The sequence below is a fragment of the Hyla sarda genome, chromosome 1, assembly GCF_029499605.1.
Source record: "Hyla sarda isolate aHylSar1 chromosome 1, aHylSar1.hap1, whole genome shotgun sequence".
Taxonomy (NCBI): domain Eukaryota; kingdom Metazoa; phylum Chordata; class Amphibia; order Anura; family Hylidae; genus Hyla; species Hyla sarda.
This window is the reverse complement of record NC_079189.1, coordinates 332,638,500-332,654,352: the sequence shown is the minus strand read 5'-3', so window position 1 is coordinate 332,654,352 and position 15,853 is coordinate 332,638,500. Positions and strand designations below refer to the sequence as shown.

The 15,853-nt window shown below is 42.9% G+C and overlaps 1 protein-coding gene and 1 long non-coding RNA gene across 4 annotated transcripts in view; both read right to left on the bottom strand.

The window, feature by feature from the left end:
* Nucleotides 1-15,853, bottom strand: part of SH3GL2 (SH3 domain containing GRB2 like 2, endophilin A1) — a 175,315-nt gene that overhangs the window by 135,328 nt on the left and 24,134 nt on the right. The window lies entirely within an intron of this gene.
* Nucleotides 839-7,991, bottom strand: LOC130273252 (uncharacterized). Its single transcript, XR_008843928.1, has 3 exons — nt 7,929-7,991; nt 5,261-5,292; nt 839-1,132 (listed from the first exon to the last, which is right to left on the bottom strand). It is a non-coding gene; the product is annotated as an uncharacterized LOC130273252 (long non-coding RNA).

Sequence of the window (15,853 nt, the reverse complement as noted above, 5' to 3'; positions counted from 1 at the left end):
CGGCAATTATCTTGCCGATAAGCCGATAATGCCCCGCGATCGCCCCCCCCCCCCCGACCCACCGCACCGCGACCGCCCCCCCCCCCCCGCACCCCCCACCGTAGTGCTGGGCGGTATACTGGTATGGATTTTTGCCCATACCGCTATACCGGTCGGGCCCCTCCCCCTCCCTCCGAGTCAATAAAAAAAATTTTACTTACCCGTAATGGGGGTGGTCCGGGCCATCCATCCTTCCTTCCTGTAGTGTCCGGTGGCATTCCGGGTGGAGGGTGAACCGGTGCGGGCTGTCCTTCTCCGGGGGCGCGGGCGCTTTAAATCAATGCAGTGCAGTGGCTTTTGCGGTGCCATAGGCCGCCGCCGCCACCACCCGCTTCTCTCCCCCCTACCTGTCAGGGTGGTCCGGGCCATCCATCTTTCCTGTAGTGTCCGGCGGCATTCCGGGTGTAGGGTGAACCGGTCCGGGCTGTCCTTCTCCGGGGGTCATCTTCTCCACTCCGGGCAGGCTCCGACCTAGTACGCTGCATAGACGCCGCTACGCCGTGGCGTCAGGTGCGTCGCTGCGCACGGGCGTCACTGCGCAGCGGCGTCTATGCTGCGTTACAAGGCCGGAGCCTGCCCGGAGTGGAGAAGATGACCCCCGGAGAAGAAGGACAGCCCGGACCGGTTCACCCTCCAGCCGGAATGCCGCCGGACACTACAGGAAAGATGGATGGCCCGGACCACCCTGACAGGTAGGGGGGAGAGAAGCGGGTGGTGGCGGTGGCGGCCTATGGCACCGCAAAAGCCACTGCACTGCATTGATTTAAAGCGCCCGCTTTAAATCAATGATCTGCAGCGGTGTCGAGGGGGGAATAAATAGCCGATAACTTATACCGGAATATCGGTATAAGTTATCGGCTATCGGCCCTAACCTCCACCGATTATCGGTATCGGCCCTAAAAAACCCGATATCGGTCGATCCCTAGAAAACACCAGACAAAATAATGCAGCAAGCAACTCTATATTGTCTCTTAACCTTCTCTATTAAGGTTAACAAGTTCCAACAGAAGTCACTGGTGTCCAGTGTGTAAGGGATGAATTCCTTTGTGGATCCGGGATCTTCCTGTTCCATGGTAAATGGAGTAGAAATTATCTGCAAATGACATGTAGGCACGCAGCAATAAAAAGGGATTTCTCTGGCAGATTCAATTGGAAGATTAAACATGGTTAATCTAAATTCCTCCTGAATTTCTCCAACAAAACTTTGGACTTGTGAACTGAGCAGCTTAAGTCCACTAAAATCAATCCTTGTGGATATTCCATGTGGATTCTCTCTAGAGTAAGGCAAGGTTTCCATTTTTTTTCTTTTTTTTGCAAAAATGCCAATAAAAACACCCATTCTGCCGCATTGCTTTTTTTTTTGTGAAAAAATGCAACAGCCAGATGTTAGCTGCAAGTCAATAGGGAACTGCAAAATGCCATATCCACTAGGTGTTTTTCAGTTTGGCGTTTTTTTTTTTTTTATCCTTTTGGAGTTTTTCAGCTATTTTTGGCTCCTTGGCAGTATTTAAAAAATGATCTCTTGTTGAGAATTTATTTTTTTTTTTTTAAAGGAAAATCTTGGCGTTTTCCTCCCATAGAAGTCTATGGGAGTGAAAAAAACGCCAAGAAAGATGCCTTGTGGGTTGCAGGCGGTTTTTATTCTTTTTTGGGACTTTAGCGATACAAAAAATGTGATGGAGATACCTTTTTTAATAAAATTTCGTAGGGTACAATAAAAAAATTAAAAAAGTTACAGTAGTGATGGAAAAAAATTTATTTAACGAAATGTATCTTTTTTATAACAACATTTTTTGTAATTTTTAAACGGATCAATTTATGTGGGTGGGCAGGGAACTAAAAATGTAGCAGACAATAATAAAAATTTAAAAAGGGGCCATTTAAATGTAAAAATATTAAATTTGCTATAATTAATTTTGTTACACTTTTTATTAATAATGTATTTAAAAAATGTATTGAATAAAGTGTGCATGTGTAACTTTTTCACTTTTCTTTCTTTCTTTTTTACATTTTTTAGTTAGCACTACTACTCCCAGCATCGAGCATACTGTTGACAGATCACCCCGGATGTCACTTCTGACACCCGTTGTGATCCTCCTGTTTAACGTATAGATGCGGGTAGCTGGCCAGCCGCTCTTCTATGGTCCCCTGCACTGCCGTGTGTATGTATATTATCTCTCTCTCTCTCTATATATATATATATATATATATATATATATATATATATATATATATATATATATATATATATATATATATATATATATATATATATATATATATATATATATATATATATATCTCTATCTATCTATCTATCTCTATCTCTATCTATCTATCTCTATCTCTATCTATCTATCTATCTCTATCTCTATCTCTATCTCTATCTCTCTCTATATCTATCTATCTATCTATCTATCTATCTATCTATATATATATATACATATATATATATATATATACACACACACACACACACACAGTACAGACCAAAAGTTTGGACACACCTTCTCATTCAAAGAGTTTTCTTTATTTTCTTGACTATGAAAATTGTAGATTCACACTGAAGGCATCAAAACTATGAATTAACACATGTGGAATTATAGACATAACAAAAAAGTGTGAAACAACTGAAAATATGTCATATTCTAGGTGGAAAGTGTCCCCAAGTGCAGTCACAAAAACCATCAAGCGCTACAAAGAAACTGGCTCACATGCGGACCGCCCCAGGAAAGGAAGACCAAGAGTCACCTCTGCTGCGGAGGATAAATTCATCCGAGTCACCAGCCTCAGAAATCGCAGGTTAACAGCAGCTCAGATTAGAGACCAGGTCAATGCCAAACAGAGTTCTAGCAGCAGACACATCTTTAGAACAACTGTTAAGAGGAGACTGTGTGACTCAGGCCTTCATGGTAGAATATCTGATCAGAAACCACTGCTAAGGACAGGCAACAGGCAGAAGAGACTTTTTGGGCTAAAGAACACAAGGAATGGAAATTAGACCAGTGGAAATCTGGGCTTTGGTCTGATGAGTCCAAATTTGACATCTTTGGTTCGAACCACCATGTCTTTGTGCGACACAGAAAAGGTGAACGGATGGACTCTACATGCCTGGTTCCCACCGTGAAGCATGGAGGAGGAGGTGTGATGGTGCTTTGCTGGTGACACTGTTGGGGATTTATTCAAAATTGCATGTCTACCACAGCATCTTGCAGCGGCATGCTATTCCATCCAGTTTGCGCTTAGTTGGACCATCAATTATTTTTCAACAGGACAATGACCCCAAACACACCTCCAGGCTGTGTAAGGGCTATTTGACCAAGAAGGAGAGTGATGGGGTGCTGCGCCAGATGACCTGGCCTCCACAGTCACCAGATCTGAACCCAATGAAGGCAAAAGGGCCAACAAGTGCTAAGCATCTCTGGCAACTCCTTCAAGACTGTTGGAAGACCATTTCAGGTGACTACCTCTTGAAGCTCATCAAGAGAATGACAAGAGTGTGCAAAGCAGTAATCAAAGCAAAAGGTGGCTACTTTGAAGAACCTAGAATATGACATATTTTCAGTTGTTTCACACTTTTTTGTTATGTCTATAATTCCACATGTGTTAATTCATAGTTTTGATGCCTTCAGTGTGAATCTACAATTTTCATAGTCAAGAAAATAAAGAAAACTCTTTGAATGAGAAGGTGTGTCCAAACTTTTGGTCTGTACTGTGTATATATAAACACACACATACATTTCTGTGTGAAATATGAATAGAGATATATATATATATTATATACACATATACACACACGTCAGTGAAGGGGACCATAGAAGAGCGACCAGCCGGCTGCCCGCATCTATACACTATACAGGAGGATCGCAACGGGTGTCAGAAGTGACACCAGCTGTGATCTTTCCTCACCTGCAGGTACTACTGCTCCCAACAGGGAGCACACTCTGCTCCATGCTGTGAGCTGTAGTACCTGCATTAATAGACAGAATGCAACAGGTGTCAGAAGTTACACTGGCTGCGATCTGTCTATTAATGCAGGTACTACAGATCCCAGCATGGAGTCCTTCATTCTTCATCCCTGAGATGCGGAGCGGCTTTTTCCTGCGCTTCGCATGTCTGCTCTGTACTACGGCCGGCCAGTGATGTGAATATAAATTCCCATCACATTCACCGATTCATATTTCCCGCAGAGAGCGGCGATTGGCCAGATTGTTCCAGCCAATCACAACTCTCTGCAGGAAATCTGAATAGGTATAGAGTATATCCAGCAGTGCAGGGAACCAGAGAAGAGCTGCCGGCTGCATCTATAGGTTATACAGGACAATCGCAGCAGGTGTCAGGAGTGACATCCGCTGTGTTCTGTCCTTAGCAGCAGGTACTACTGCTCCCAACATGGAGCACTCAACACCATGCTGGGAGCTGTAGTACCTGCATTAATAATAATAATAATAATAATAAAATGGTTAACGAGCGCTGTGGGGGGGGGGTAGTGTTTTATTAATAAAATAATTTTTCCAATGTGTCGTGTTTTTTTTTTTTATTTGATTGAATTTCCAGGCTTGGTGGTGGAAGCAGTCTTATTGACAGAATTCATTACTAAGCCGGGGCTTAGCGTTAGCCCCCCAAAACATTACCCGGTACCCACCGCCACAGGGGTGATGGGAAGAGGCGGAACCAACAGGCCCGAAGCGTAAAAAATGGCGCTCCTGCGCCTAGATTGTAACAGGCTGGTGTTATTTAGGCTGGGGAGGGCCAGTAACAATGGTCCTTGCCCACCCTGGTAACGTTAGGCTGTTGCTGCTTGGTTGGTATCTGTTAGAAAAAAAACGGGGTACCCTTAATAAAAAACGCATAGGGTTCCCCGTATTTTTATTCTCAACCAGATATCAACCAAGCAGCAACAGCCTGCGGGCGAGGACCATTGTTATTGGCCCTCCCCAGCCTAAATAACACCAGCCTGTCAAAAGCCTAGGCCCAGGAGCGCCATATTTGAATCTCTGGGCCTGTTGGTACCGGCTCTTCCCGTCACCCCTGTGGCGGTGGGTACCGGGGTAATAATTGGGGGATAGTTCTAGCTAACGCTAAGCCCCATCTACAAGACGACTTCCACTACCAAGCTTGAAAATTCAATAAAAATAAAAAAAAGACACATTGGAAAAATTATTTCATTACCAATTTATTACATGAAAAAATAAAAATCTAGTTCATCGCTGTTATCTACCGAATCTGCCGCAATCCTCTGCATACACGGATCTGAAGCGAGAAGAAAAAAGAAACAAAAAGATGTGTTAGGACATTTTTTGCGCTCTGTGCTGGGAGAGCACCCAAAATGCAATGTCTTCCCAAACAGAGAGCCTCCCAATTATTGCAAAACTACAACTCCCAGCATGCCCAGACAGCTAAAGGCTGGGAGTTGTAGTTTAGCAACAGCTGGAGTCTCCCTGTCTGGGAAGACACTGGCAGAAGGGTCTGTTCACATTATACAAAAAGTACAATGTGAACTGAGCCTGATACTTACCACTCGGCCTCCTGTCTGTAGCCCCGCCCCCTAAGGACATCGCTAGGGGGCGGAGCTACACTGACCCGACAGGGAGCAAGGGAGGTAAGTGGATCTCCTCTTCTGTATACACTATATTATCTATCGATAGCTGTATAATAAAATATATATATATATATATATATATATATATATATATATATATACCACACAAAGGGGCTATAGGAGCAGGGAGTCCGGTCAGTATAGTGAGAGGATTCCCAGCTCCTATATAGTATACTCGGGTACAATATGCCCCCTGTATACTATACAGCCGAGGGAGGTGAATAGTGATGCTGTACATCATTCCTAATCTCCTTACACTCTGTGGACCAGGCGCTCAGCATCCGACCCACAGAGTGGTACCTGAAGACAGTGAGAAAACTGCCACGGGACAAATTTACACACCAGGAAAATGCCAGAAAAACTGCCAAAACACAGGAAAAAGCTGAGACAGTTTTTCTGGCTCTTTTTAAGTGTAAAAAAAAGTGGAAACCTAGCCTTAATAGGATCCAAGGCACTGCTTTTGTTTAGTTTGTTCTATACCTGATGCTACAGAACAACATAAAGAACAATGCAGATGTTAACAAGCTCCATACAGAACTGTGACGAGAAAACAGACAGAATCCTTACAGCCATTACAGCAAAAACACTTATGGGAGTGACATGGTGACCATTTCATGATCCTCAAAGTAGGAACCCCCCCTTCTTGGTCTGTGAGTGGACATTCATTAAAAAAATAAATAAATAAATAAAAACCACCACCAAGTCTCCTATGCTTTATTTCAATAGTCATACTCAAACATACCACCAGGACGTCCCCTCATACATTCCAAGGTTCCAACCAATTGGAGGATATCAATAGGCATACATTAAAGTAACCTGACACAAAGGAACTATTATAGCCTGCCCCGTGTTGAAAAGGACATCTGGACTTCATTGGTATTTGGGTCTGAAGTGGACAAGACCAGTTTTGGAGAGAATACATCAGCCCCCTCTTTGTCGTAGGCGTAAAAGAGATAAGATTTCTCCTCTTTGAGACACTACTGGTGGTATGTGGCGCTTCAGAGGCTGCAAGCACTCCACAAAGCATTCAGGGAAGAGGAAATATGCAAAGCAGCTCAATCACACCACTATTTCGGGTGGCATTCCCTAAACCAGGCATAGGCAACCTTCGGCACTGCAGATGTTTTGGACTACATCTCCCATGATGCTCTTACAGCCAAAATGCTGACAAAGAATCATGGGAGATGGAGTCCAAAACATCTGCAGTGCCAAAGGTTGCCTACGCCTACCCTAAACATCAGTATTTAACTAGTTACAGAGTTTTAGAAACCTCTTGGGATTTAATGCCAAGTCAGAATTTTCCAGAAAGGAAGAGGACCCATCTGCAGACAGCACGGTTTCAATGTAGTTGCCCCTCGTGAGTACAGAGCAGGGTGTTCTGGCTTAGCCTATGGGAGGGCCTGTCAACTAGGTAAAAGTGAGGGGGAGAGACACATGGGGACTATGGCTTATAAGTAATATATCGTAAAATCACACTTTAACCATGCATACACTACATCCAGGGCTCAAGTCCACATCAGGAACACCGTTCCTATTAGCAAGAGTCCTACAGGACCAGCCCTTGAGTGGAAATCTTGGGTGAGGTCCCACATTTTTTTTTCCCAGGACTTGACCCCTGACTACTCCTATACATATTTTATATAAATGTAGACAATACCATATCAGGAGTCTGATAAAAGCAAAATATGTTTGGTACAATAAAACACAGAGCATGGACCTACATGCCAAACTACTGTATGCACGGTTATTAAAGTGCTATAAGTGTCCACCGCTTCTTTTAACAAATGGAAAAAAAACAACAACAAAAAAAACACACGTTTATTTCTTTTCACGTAGAACAAAACATTTAAATTGTCCAGAGATGTCTACACTTTTACATTACAATAGCTTTTTTCTCTGTGAAATTAAATTGCTGGATAAAACAATACTTTAAATGAAATCTCAATATTTGGACATACTTTCTTTCACAGCATGCTTACATTTCCCTATCATTGTAAATGTCTGAAATGTTGAAACAAACAAACACAGAAGCAATTTTTACTATTTCTGGTTCGATCTCTCCCACACAACATGTGCAGATATCACCGGCACCATAATTTATATAGTTTAGTTGTCATGGCGATTCTTAAAGAGACAGGTGGTACATGTTAAACACTTAGCCTATTCACTTAAATACCTTATTCACACTGCATTGCAGATAACTTATGTAGAAGCGATTACATTAAAAATATATTAAAGCCAATCTATTCAGTGATGAGGGAGAAAGGTTGAGGCTTGTCAAACTTACCACAACTGCACTGGATACAAGGGCACAGCCGTGTTCTTCTCCCGGCTCATTTTAAAGATTGTTGGGGGTTTGAACACTCAATCAGAAAAAGAAAAAAAAAAAACAGCTTTCACATTTCATTTATGCATTCATTACCCATTGTAATGGCTCCCTCTTTTTCTCCTTTATTGAACTTAACAGTATCGTTTTTGTACTCTGTATGTAAATCTATGACATTTTCCCACAGCAAGGAAAGGTGTGTCCATCTACCATACTCATCCCCATCTTTACAGAGGTCACTTTGCAGGGTGACATTTAAGTATCAAAGAAAAGGATTGTGTTGAATAACTAAATAATGACAAATGTGCGTTGCTCTCCTTTATTATGCATAAGCATTAATGGTGAGTGCTGTTGTCTTCAATCACATATGATATCTGTATAAGAGACTGTTTACTTGCATAACTGAGCACCACCATGAGCACAGTGACTGTACCTACGGTATAAACCTAGCTAAAGGCTAGACCTGGATAAGAGAAAGCAGTAGCACTAGCTCATATTTCTGTATACATAAATAATTACAAAGTAACACATCACATATCCATTAATGGATCTGTAGGTTTTGAATGGAGCTTCTGTCATGGTAAAAAGTTTTCACTACTATCCGTTTATTTACCAGACAAACAAATGCCTCCTTTTTTCTGTTGTGTTAGAAGGGGTTGTCCCAGCTTGAACCTTTCAGCTTTCTCCACTCCTACGGCCTGTTTGCAGCGACATGGGGTGGTCGGGAAAGCTGAAGGCAACAGGAAGTTACGGAAACAGCATAGCTCTGCAAGGGCTGCCATTTTATGCAACTCCCAAAGTTACAGAAACATAGTATCCAACAGGGCTATGCTGGTCTCACAACTCCCATTAGAGTCAATGAAAGCTGCACTAATTGCGTAACCTCTCTACTTTGGCTGCTTTCGACTTTCCTGACCAATACAAAACAGGCTGGAGTAGGAGAGAAGGCAGGAAGGAACAAGTTGGGACAACCCACACACACAATGCAGGTCTATGGCAACAGGATACTACAGAAAATATCCGGTTGACATCGGCATCTTAATACCTCAATCATAGTAACAGAACAATATAAATAATGGTTAGGATAGATCCCTTATATGATGGGCACTAACAGTGGCAGATGGACTTTACTGAATTTAACAGTCTGCCAGGTGTTCTGCCTGGCTGTTTTCCCGGACAAAATAGCGCTGCACGCTATACTACACTGCTCAAAAAAATAAAGTAAACACTACGATAACACATCCTAGATCTGAATTTATGAACTAATCGTATCAAATACTTTCGTCTTTACATAGTTGAATGTCCTGAAAAGAAAATCCACACAAAAATTATCACCGGAAATCAAATTTATCAACCCATGGAGGTCTGGATATGGAGTCACACTCAAAATCAAAGTGGAAAAATCACACTACAGGCTGATCCAACTTTGATGTAATGTCAAAATGTGGCTCAGTAGTGTGTGTGGCCTCCACATGCCCATATGACCTCCCTACAACACCTGGGCATGCTCCTGATGAGGTGGTGGATGGTCTCCTGAGGGATGTCCTCGCAGACCTGAACTAAAGCATCCGCCTACTCCTGGACAGACTGTGGTGCAACGTGGCATTGGTGGATGGAGCGAGACATGATGTACCAGATGTGCTCAATCAGATTCAGGTCTGGGGAATGGGTGGGCCAGTCCATAGCATCAATGCATTCCTCTTGCAGGAACTGCTGACACACTCCAGCCACATGAGGTCTAGCATTGTCTTGCATTAGGAGAAACCCAGGGCCAACCGCACCAGCATATGGTTCCCCCCCACAAAGAAATGCCAACCCACACCATTACTGACCCACCAACAAACTGGTCATGCTGGAGGATGTTGCAGGCAGCAGAACGTTCTCCACTGCGTCTCCAGACTCTGTCACATGTGCTCAGTGTGAACTGGCTTTCATCTGTGAAGAGCACAGGGTGCCAGTGGCGAATATGCCAATCTTGGTGTTCTCTGGCAAATACCAAATGTCCTGCACGGTGTTGGGCTGTAAGCACAATCCCCACCTGTTGACGTCGGGCCCTCATACCACCCTCATGGAGTCTGTTTCTGATCATTTGAGTGGACACATGCACATTTGTGGCCTGCTGGAGGTAATTTTGCAGGGCTCTGGCAGTGCTCTCCTGCTACTCCTTGCACAAAGGCGGAGATAGCGGTCCTGCTGCTGGTTTGTTGCCCTCTTACGGCCTCCTCTACATCTCCTGATGTACTGGCCTGTCTCCTGGTAGCGCCTCCATGCTCTGGACACTACGCTGAAAGACACAGCAAACCTTCTTGCCACAGCCATCCTGGATGAGCTGCACTATCTGAGCTACTTGTGTGGGCTGTAGACTCCTTCTCATGCTACCACTAGAGTGAAAGCACTGCCAGCATTTAAAAGTGACCAAAACATCAGTCAGGAAGCATAGGAACTGAGAAGTGGTCACCACCTGCAGAACCACTCCTTTATTGGGGGTGTCTTGCTAATTGCCTATAATTTCCACCTGTTGTCTGTTCCATTTGCACAACAGCATGTGAAATTGATTGTCAGTGTTGCTTCCTGAATGGACTGAAGTGTGATTGACTTGGAGTTACATTGTGTTGTTTAAGTGTTCCCTTTATTTTTTTGAGCATTGTATTTTGTCTTGCATTTTTTATGGAATCTGTGATGGATGCTTTAAATAGGACCCCCAATGCAGATGTAAACAGCCAGGTAAAGAGCCATCATCATTCTTTTGTACCAATCTTATGGTACAACTTACACAAAATGGATGCAAGCCAGTACAATGGATCTGTCAAAAATGAGGTGTGACCCTAACCGGCCTAGTACCCTTCAATTCTATGTTTTTCAGGCCTGATCTTTGGTGCACTTTGTGGTTGTGTTTTCCAATCAAATGTGCCCCCAGCACTAGCACCAAGAGTTGGAAGCTACACAAACTATTCAGATACAATGACATTAACATTTATACATATTTTTTTCATCATTATATAACCATGTGAATAGTATCATTTCTAGCCTCCACACAGGAGAACAAACATTACAGAAGTTATTCACAGGATCAATATACAGTAAATCTTTGCTATGTTCCATGAGGCATATAGTAAAACTTTATATACTAGGGATGTCCCAATACCATTTTTTTTTTTGACATTTATTTATTTTTTAAGACCGAGTACTGATACTTTTTTTCAATGTCATGTGGCAGTTTTTTTTTCTTCCTTAAGGGTACATTCACACGTGTGGATCCACAGCGTATTTTACGCTGTGGATCTGCTGCTAAAGGACCGCTACGTGATGCCTTTAGATGTGCCTGCTCGGAGCAGCAATACACCGCTATGAGCAGAGACATTGCGATGTGCGAGTCGCAGCGTGCATGCGGTGTACTCGCACATCACAGCCGCTCTCGGCCTAGCTCATTGAGCAGCCGCGATTTGTGCAAGAACATCGCGCACGCGCAGCAACTCGCACATAGCTTCAGTGTGTCTGCTCTTAGTGGTGTATTGCTGCTCTGAGCAGGCACATCTAAAAAAAAATGTTTTTGTTTTTATAAAAGAAAGGGCTTTTATATATATATATAAAAAAATAGAATAAAATAGTAAACTTTTTTGAAAAGGAGGGTGATTCAAAAAATTTTATTTTGAAAGGGTTAACTAACATTTATTATTTTTTACAAATTTTTTTACCCACTTTCTTAACCCCCATGGGAGACTATTACATACAATCTGTAGATTGCATACTGATCAATGCTATGCCATAGCATAGCAGTGATCAGTGTTATCAGCGCTCCTTTTCTAATGCCTGCCATGGCTGGCAGCAGTAAAGGAGTGACGATCAGATGCACGGAGCAGGGTAAGGGACCTCCGGCCTGCCTCACAGCTGATTAGGACATCGCGATTACACAGCGGTGTTCCTGATCAGCATCCCTGAGCTAACCGGCAGTACATCTCAGGACTTTTAGACACCGCGATCAACTTTGATCAGCAGTGTCTAAAGAGTTAATGCGGGTCCCGACTATGATGTGCGCTCAGCTGCTGAGCGTGCAGGCGGCTTACCACATCTCTGTGATACCTGCTAGCGGGACTCCCATCGGCAGGTACCGGATTAGGTATTGGGGACATTTGCATGAGTACAGATGCAAATGTCCAGTATTGGTAGTATACTGGTATCGGTATCGTGACTTCCCTATTATATACAATTCAAGCAATTTCAACACAATGGCCCTCATTTACTATTGGAAACCCGACATGTTTTGTCGGCATGTGTGCCAGATTCTGGCGCATTGCACCAGAATTGAGAAAAACCAGACTAACTCACCTTGGGCATGGCCGCCGGGTAAAGGGGCATGGTCACAGAAAAGGGGCGTGTTCAACATTTTCACAAAAACCCAACATATTTACTAAGGTTTCCACAGAAAATGTGGTGGATTTGAGCTGAGGAAAACCCCACAGATCAGAGCAGGTGTAAAAAAAAGCAAAGTGTAGGGAAAAGTGCATAATGTAGGGAAACCTTAGAAAATACAGTGGAAAAAAAAAACCTGTAGGTAATTAAAACCCACAAAGAAAACTACACTCCACTGTTAGTAAATCAGGGCCAATATGTAATCTTACACGCAGTATTTTCCTGTGAATGGGTGGGTGAGAACAATTTCAACTTTGCAGATAGAGCAAACATTTACTCACAGTGGCTGTTTACCTTGGCTGTTCAACTAATAATGGACTATTTTATGAACACCAACACAATAGTGAACACAAAGACATAGTAGCATTATAGAACACACACACTTAAATAATTCTGAAAGGGAAATCTAGACAATCAATATTATAGCACGACAACCAATAAGAAGAACGGGGTCCTCCGCATCCCAACAGTGCTGAAAAGACTCCCTGCGATGGCTGCGAAGTGAAAAGCTTTCTACTGAACTACATTGATCATAGGGCCTTGAATTAATTCAGTAGACGAGACATACTGCAGGACATGTAATTCTTGTCCAACATTTGTAATGGAAATAAAATTTATCATCATGTGACTGTAGTAATGAATTACTACAATATACGTAAATAAATTACCACATGTTTGTTAATATCCAGTCAACTCTATACATGCAGTAAGTCATATATATTTATATTGAAAAGAAAATATAAAAAAGGACCAATTACAGTAGTTACATCTTCCCTTCCTGTCACCATTAAACTTCACGTCCAAGCAGTCTGTGTTTGTCCAGCTTAACGTGCATTGGTCACCTCCCAGAATCCTGTTCGGCTAGAGACAACAGCTAATCACAGGGGCAGAAACATGTACAGCTGGGGCTGTCATCATGGGGCTGGCTTAATAGGAAAGACCAGAAGAAGCCAAGCCCCCAGTGATCAGCCATACTCAGACCAGAGGAATGTTAAACCTGGGGGTGACCATGAAATTACTTAAAAAGGGGTCTATCCACCCCACACATATAAGACCAGCAAAGCACTTAAGACATGCCTTAGCATCACAGGAACGATTTTGTAAAGTTAATAAAACCTAGATAATCCATTTAACACTGTTAGCTGAAGAAGAACCTGGTGAAGTAGAGTAGGACTAGTTCTCTACGTGCTTGCTGCCTCAGGCCTTTTCTACGAAATGTCCACTGACATGCCATGCAGACAGGGAATGCCAGTTCAGCAAGTATACATGTGAAGTATATTTAAAGTTCAATAACGCCCAGACACCACCTTTAAGCAGAGATCTTAAACTGTGCCTGTTATTTTGGCAAAACCTTTGACAAGTAAGCTCCCCCTGAGCCATACCATGCTTCTGCCACCTCTATCTAGCGATCGGTAAAAGGTCTGAACACCTTGCATGTTATTCTCCTTTGTACAAAACAAAGAAGAATTTCATTTTCCCCAAGAGTGATGGAATCTATGCTACTAAGTTTTCCTTTGCCTACTCAAGGCATTATGTGAACACAATATACAAGCTGTGTAAAGGACAAATTGATGCTTAAATATCTTCTATACTACTTGATTTATTCCCCCTATATATATTTAGGTTAAATGAACCAAAATAAAACAAAAGCCCATAAAACGTATTATAAAAAAGATCCTTCATGTCCCTGGGGTGGTGCAGCAGCTTCCAGCATTTTCTGATTACTAAATGACTAAAGAAAGGAACTATGCTATGTAACACTACGCCTCGGGATGATTTCTATAAATTGGACATGGCAATCCATGTCATAAGCATAACTTTCCAATTCATATGTTTATCTTACAGATTCTTTACAAATGCTCTGCTGTATACTATTCTGAGAAGGCCTCCTCTTTCCATATAATATAGAGACAGTATGTAAGATGGTAAAGGAAATACAGTATGACACAAAGTCACATTAGAGCACATTACACACAAAAAAAGCAAATGCAGAAATGTAAGTTACTGAAAGGCCTTTTGTACAGACAATGGAAGAACAGTGGAGGATTGCCAATAGTAACAAAAGCCATTTACCATTTAAAAGGAAGATGGTCACCCTGGTTACCCACACTAAACCCAATACACCAGGTTATAGTGTGGGTGAAAAGGAGTCCGATACGGGGTCTCTGACTAATATACATACCTTCTGTCCAGAGCCCGGTCCCTCTCAAGATCCTCTTCTATCTTTACTGAATTGTGCGCTGGAGGTGTCCCTGGTCACGTGAGCACTTGTGCCTACTGAGCGCTCACGTGACCAGCAACCATGAATATTCTAATTCACCAGGCAGGCCCGCCTCCAGCATGCAATTCGGAGCAGAAAGAAGAAGATCTTCAGAGGGATCGGGTGCTGGACTGCAGATATGTATACGAGTCAGAGACCCCGCATCGGTCTCCTGTTCACCCGCACTATAACACGGTGTATTGGGTTTAGTGTGAGTGAACAGGATGACTGTTTTCCTTTAAGGCTGGGTTCACATTACGATTTGAACTACGGCTCCCGTAGACGCCTGGGAGGAGGTGTGGGCGTGGCTTAATCGCGGCGCCCGCACTCAGCCATATTCGGGAACCGTAATTACAAACCGTAGTGTGAACCCAGCCTAACACATTTCAAATAAACTTAAAGTTAGTAAATATGTATTGCCTCATCATTTCCTTCAACACTAAAAAAAAAAGCTTTACCACAAGAAATGTTATCATGTGGCCTGTTAGCCACATTGGTAATGTTCAAATCAGTGCTGAGAAGGTAGTGATGTTAAATATGATGCAATGCAATACAGTGGTCCCTCAACATATGATATTAATTGGTTCCAGTAGAACCATCATATGCTGAAACCATCATATGTCGAGTACATATGTCTATGTAAAAATGGTAATTGGTTCTGGGGCCTCGGAACCATTGTATGTTGAATACATATCTCTATGTGAAACTGCTAATTGGTTCTGGGATGACCATTGTATGTGGAGTGTATGGGGAGTGTTTAACAAACCATGGTGCCTCCAGCTGTTGCACAATTACAACTCCCAGCTTTCATGTACAGCCATTGGCTGTATGGGCATGCTGGGAGTTATAGTTTTTCAACAGCTGGAGGCACACTGATAGGGAAACATTGATGTATGGGGTGTATAGTGTGTATATGTATTGTATGTGATGTGTGACATCGCATACAGTACTGTACAGTTCTTTAAATACCTTCAGGGGGGACAGAATGTCCTCCATTACGATCCTGCCGACTACAGCTCTATAGGAAAGGAAGGGGAGGGCAGCCAGCAGCTCATTGGATGCCTGCAGCAAGAAGCTGCAGGCTATTGGCTATGGCTGCACTGGGGGGGCGGGGGGTTACACGGAGCTCACATTGGAAGCCTGCGTGAGTTAGCAGGACAGCATGTGAGTAACAGGAGGCAGAACGGGGCACATGGGGCACATTAAACAATTGTCA